This window comes from Vombatus ursinus, unplaced genomic scaffold, assembly GCF_900497805.2.
Source record: "Vombatus ursinus unplaced genomic scaffold, bare-nosed wombat genome assembly UNPS02014945.1, whole genome shotgun sequence".
Taxonomy (NCBI): domain Eukaryota; kingdom Metazoa; phylum Chordata; class Mammalia; order Diprotodontia; family Vombatidae; genus Vombatus; species Vombatus ursinus.
Genome location: NW_020954723.1, coordinates 20,142,049 through 20,148,048, shown reverse-complemented (window position 1 = coordinate 20,148,048; position 6,000 = coordinate 20,142,049).

Genomic DNA, 6,000 nt, shown 5'->3' with positions numbered 1-6,000 from the left:
ACATCTCAAACTCAACATGCCCAAAAAAGAATCCATTATTTTTACCCCCAAATCCTTCCTTCTTCTAAACTTCCTGAAGGGCCATCACCAGTCATCCTGACCCATGTCTTGCCATTGGACTCTGATGACTCTGGAGGAGAGAGTGAAGCTGATAACTTTGCACAGCCCTGCCTCACTCAAATTCAATTCCCTTGCAAGTCAAGACATAACCTTCCTGATATCATTGGTCCTCTTTGAGAACGAAGGAGAAACAACAATCTGAGAGAAGTGGTAGCTACCCCCCTGGGGACCCAACTGGCCAGTTGGGCAATGCAGTTATTTCCTCCTCTTTCTCTCCTCCCTCTGTCCACATGGGGTGTCACATCCTTACATGTGGTTCTGATCACTTATACTCTGCACGATATCTTGAGATTTGAGGGCTAGATTTTTTTCTTCCCTATTTATTTGTTTTATCGTTGTTTTTTTTTTAAACTGGGACAATTAAGTCTTTTGTCTCATGTAATTTTCATGTATGACTTCATGACTTCTATAGCTGTAGTAAACTAGGCTTTGATAAAGCTCATTGGGATTCAAATGGAGCTACTAGACTATGCTTTAAACCCAAACACTCTGGCTCTCACTGATTGGCCAACAATAGGTCTCAGCCCAAGCCTCACTTGTGCATTGTTTGGGGTTTGATGGCTCAGAGTGAGTGAAAACTTTCTGTTCTGTCCAGAAACCCTGAGGGTCTTCCTGTCCCAGACTGATTCTTTTGAGAAGTCAAAGTAGGCCATCTTTTGCTTCATTTCTTAACAAGTCTTTAATCACTGAATGGGCAATGCCTCAGACAAACTGAGACCTGGGAAAGACCTTAGCTTAAAAAGGCCAAGGTCTCCCACTGCATCCAGGGCCATCGCCAGTTCTCCTGATCTATGTCTTGCCACTGGACTCTGATCACTCTGGAGGACAGAGTGAGGTTGGTGACTTTGCTCAGCCCTGCCTCACTTAAATACAGTTCATTTGCAAGTTAAGACATCACCCTCCTGATGCCATTGATCCTCTTCAAGAAGGAAGGAAGAACAACAACAATCTGAACTTCCCTGTCACTGTCAAGGGCACCACCATCCTACCAGTCACCCAGGCTTGCAACCCAGGTGTCTTCCTTGACTCTGCACTCTTGCTCATTCCACATATTCAATCTGTTGTCAATCAGATATTTATTGTCTATTAAGTGCCAGGCATTGCACCAAGTACTGGGGATACAAATCCCTGCTCTCAAAGACCTTATAGTCTAATGGGAAGCACAACATGCAAACAACTATGTTCATACACACAAAAACTATATAAATTGGAAATAATAGAGGGAAGATGCTACAATTTTTTAAAAATTTTTATTTATTTTATTTTTAGTTTGTGGAATGAAAAAAGCATTTCCATAATGGTATAATTATAATTAAAAAAAAGATAATTGCACATGAAACTGCAAATCTATTGTGTACAACTTTCTATTCCTTTAAAATGTATAATAAAGTTATCATATAAATTTCTTTTTTTCTTCCCTCCCTCCCACCCTAGAGATGGCTACCCTTTAGACACAAATGTCTCTGTGTGTATATGTATGTATATATGTATATATATATAATATATAATATATATGTTTATATACATATATATAAAATCATTCTATACCTACTTCTATATATCAGTACTTTCTCTGGATGCAGATAGTGTCTCCCTTCATATATCCTTTGTAGTTAACTTGGGTATTTATAACAGTCAAAATGACTTATTTGCTCAAAGTTGTTCTTAAAACAATATTGCTGTTACTGTACACATTTTCTTGGTTCTGCTCATTTTGCTCTTCATTATTTCATGCAAGTCTATCCATATTTTTCTAAGATCATTGAGCTCATCACTTCTTTTAGCACAGTAGTATTCCATTACAATCACATACTACAACTTGTCCAACCATTGGCCAGTTGATGGACATCTTCAAACTTTCCAATTCTTTGCCACCACAAAGAGAGCTGCTATAAACATTTTTGAACATATAAGTTCTTTTCCTTTTTCCCTGATCATCTTTGGAAATAGACCTAATAGTGGTATTGCTGGGCCAAAGGATATATATAATAGGCAGTCTAATAACTCTTTGGGCATAATTCCAGATTGCTCTCCAAAATAGTTGGATCAGCTCACCACTAGAATTAAGAGGGATTAAGAAAGGCTTCTTATAGAAGGTGAGATTTTAGCTATGATTTGAAGGAAGCAAGGGAAGCCAAGAAGAGAAAATAAAGAGAGTTCTAGGCTTTGGGAACAGCCAGTGAAAATGCCCAAGGAACAGCAAGGAGGCCAGTGTCACTGAATCCCAGAGTCTGTAAGGGGGGGGATGTAAAGTATAAGAAAAATGGAAAGATGTGTGAGGGAAGCAGGTTATAAAGGGCTTTGAATTCCAAACAGAGGATTTTATATTTGATTCTAGAGGTGATAGGGAGCCCCTGGAATTTATTGAGTGTATATGTAAGGGAGAGGGGATGGTGCCATGGTCAGACCTGCCCTTTAAGATCACTTTGACAGCAGAGTGGAAGGATAGACTGGCATGGCATGAAAATTGAAGCAAGGAGACCAGCCAGCAGGCAATAGTCTAGGCATGAGGTGATGAAGGCCTGTACCAGGCAGTGTCAGAAGACAGAAGGGGGCATATATGAGAGATATTATAAAGGTAAACTCAACAGGTCTTGGTGCCAGATTGGATGTGAGGGTGAGAAAGGAATCCAAGATGAAACTTAAATTAAAATCTTAAGTGACTAATAGGATGATAGTGCCCTCGACAGTAATAGGGAAGTTTGGAAGCAGGTAGAGTTTAGGGGGAAAGATCACAAGTTCAGTTTTGGACATGTTGAGTTTAATATGTCTACAGGACATCGGGGTTGAGATGCCCAATAGACAGTTGGAGATATGAGACTGGAGGCCAGCAGAGAGGTTAGAGCTGGATAAGTAGGTCTGAATATCATTGGCATAAAAATGATCATTACATCCATGGGAACTGATGAGATCATCAAGTGAAATCAGATAGTCATTTCTACCTTCACAACATCTCTTGTATACTTCCCTTGTCTCTACTCACTTTGGTCCAGGCTCTCATCAGCTCATGCCTGGACTCTTGCAACAATCTTCTGGTTCATCACTTTGCCTCAGGTGTCTCCCCTACACTCAGCTGACAAAGTGATTTACCTGAAATTTGGGCCTCACCATGTCATCCCTCTACTAAATAAACTCCTTTGTTGTTGTTCAGTTCGTTTCAGTTGTATCCAGCTCTTCATGACCCCATTTGGGGTTTTCTTGGCAAAGATTTGCCATTTCCTTCTCCCGCTCATTTTCCAGATGAGGAAACTGAGGCAAAGGGCTAAATGACTTGCCCATGGTCACACAGCTAGTGTCTGAGGCCAGATTTGAACACAGGTCTTCCTGACTTTATGCCCCAGGCTCTATGCATTGTGCCAACCAGCTACCCTAAATAAACTCCAGTGGCTCCCTGTTTCTTCCAGGATCAAATATAAAATCCTCTTCAGAGCCCAGCCTTTTTCTACCTTCTAGTGTTCTTTTCACTTCATTCTCCTCCACACAGACATCACCTGCAATGTCACTGGTCCTCTTTAAAAACAAAGAATGAATAAGAACTACATACTCTACAGTCTAGCCCAGGGGAGGGGAACCTACAGCCTCAGGGCCACGTGTGGCCCTCTAGGTCCTCTGTGATTTGTTATGTGAAGTTTGGATTCAGTAAAGGCCGCACTTGAGGACCTAGAGGGCCACACGTGGCCTCGAGGCCACAGGTTCCCCACCCCTGAATTCTAGCCACACTGACCTAAATGCTGTTCTCTGCAAAAGACACTCCATCTTCCATCTCCTTCCCATTTCATTTACTGTCCCCCAGGCCTGGAATGGTCTGTCCCCTCACCTCTGCCTCCCACTTTCCCTGGAGTCCTATCTTAGATCCCTCCAGGGGTTTGCGCCATGACCTCTAAAACTACCTTCCATCTACTCTGTATTTATTCTATATGTTCTGATTTATATATGTTATTTTACACATTCAAATGAAAACTACTTGAGGACAGAGACTCTTCGTCCCTTCCCCAGGCACTTAGTACATTGCCTAGCACATAATAAATGCTTGACAAATGTTTCTGAATTGATCTAGAGTATAGGTATCCTTACCACAATCTTACAGATGATAAAACTGACACCAAAAGCAGTTAAGCAAGTAGCCCAGGCTCTGATTCCAAGTTCATCACTCCCATCTGTTATACCTTGAGGCTAGGAAGGAAATTTGGGCAAAGTAAGATGAATGGGGCTGAAAAGTCATTGTTTCTCTCTGTGTCTCTGTCTCTCAGTCTCATATTTCATTTGGAGTCAGACAGCCTGGATTAGAATGCTCTACCTGCTCTTCCAAACTCTGTCTGATCCAGGTCTTTGGTTTCCTCAGATGTAAAATGAGGGAGCCATAATCAAAAATCCTTGAGAATCCTTCTAGCTCCCAAAGCCCTGAACAATGTCTCAGCCTACATAAGACTTTTTTGCCTCCTCGGAGGCAGCTAGGTGACTCAGTGGCTAGAGCGCTGGACTTGGAGTCAGAAAGACCTGAGTTCAAATTTGACCTCAGACACTTACTAGCTGTGTAACCCTGAGCAAGTCACTTAACCTCCGTTTGCCTTAAGCCACTGGGGAAGGAAATGGCAAACTACTCTAGTATCTTTGCCAAGAAAACCCCATGGAAGAGTCAGATGCCACGACACAACAAGCCTCCGAAAACTTCCCGAGAGTCCTCCCAGGGGGCAGCATTGCTCAGTCAGATCACTCAGGTCAATCTTCTTCCCCAACACAGGATATTCGAGTTTCCAGGACCAAAAGCCAGGCGCGTCAAAAAGCCAGTGGCTATCATTTACTCCGGCTGACACCTTCGCTCTCCAGCACTCACAGCTGGAGAAGTTTCCGGCGCTTCCTTGGGGTGGAGTGAGTAGAGGCGGCACACATGGTCCAGAGAAAGAGACAGACGGCGCCCCACGCACGTCCTGCTGCGTGCGCACGGATGTGGACGTCTTCGAGGGAGCCAAGCGCACCTGGGCAGGTGCCCCTAAGCCACAGCTGCCTCGTCCCCTATTAGGAATGGGGGCGGGAGAAGGGGGAGGTATCTGCTCCCGCTTCCAGATGGCCTATTGCAGTTGGCCCCCAGAGGAGAGGCCCTTGCTTTTCTGCCATTGAAGGTCACAAGTAGCATTTGTCAGGGGCCAGAGACTGCGGCGGGTCTGTGTGTGGTCACGGATCATTACCATAACCCTGCCCCCAGAAGCAGCCTTCCCTCTCCCCTCCCCTAGGGACGCGAGTTGCAGGGCTGGGCTGAGCCTTCTCCCACACTGCGCTCAGAGCTGACAGGGCCGGCCTCTCTGTTTCCTTCTGTTCTGTTCCGTTCCGGATGGACTCCCTCGCCTGGGGCAGCCTTTCCAGACCCAGGAATGTGCGGCCGGGGATACATTGTTATTTCCTTTTGCTCACGTTTCTGTCGAGTGGGTGCTTCTGAACATGCAGTTAATGGCATGTTTTCAATCGGCAGTAGCCCCCAGGAAGAAAAAAACAAACAAACAAACAAAAAACTCAAACGCAGAGGCTTCTTAACAGATGTAACTTCAGCACCAGACTGATATAGCCAGCTTGAAAATAGACAGCTGTCTCTCAGTAAATGTCACAAAAAATTCCATCCACACAACTGGATTTGGGAAACGATCAGGCCGTTGCCTGTTTAACAAGGGAAATCAATTAAAATATTCTTTTAGTCAATTGGTGAGGGGCTTCCTCTCTGATCCCTTTCCAGCCATCCCCCAATAATGTGATATAGGGACCACTGTTTTTCTTTTTCCCTTTGGAGCTTCCATCCTGTTTCATGGGCAATGACCATGGGAGCCATCTTTTTTGGTCTCTCCCTCCTTCATCTCTTTATCCCCTAGGTAAGTCTACATACTTCTAGGG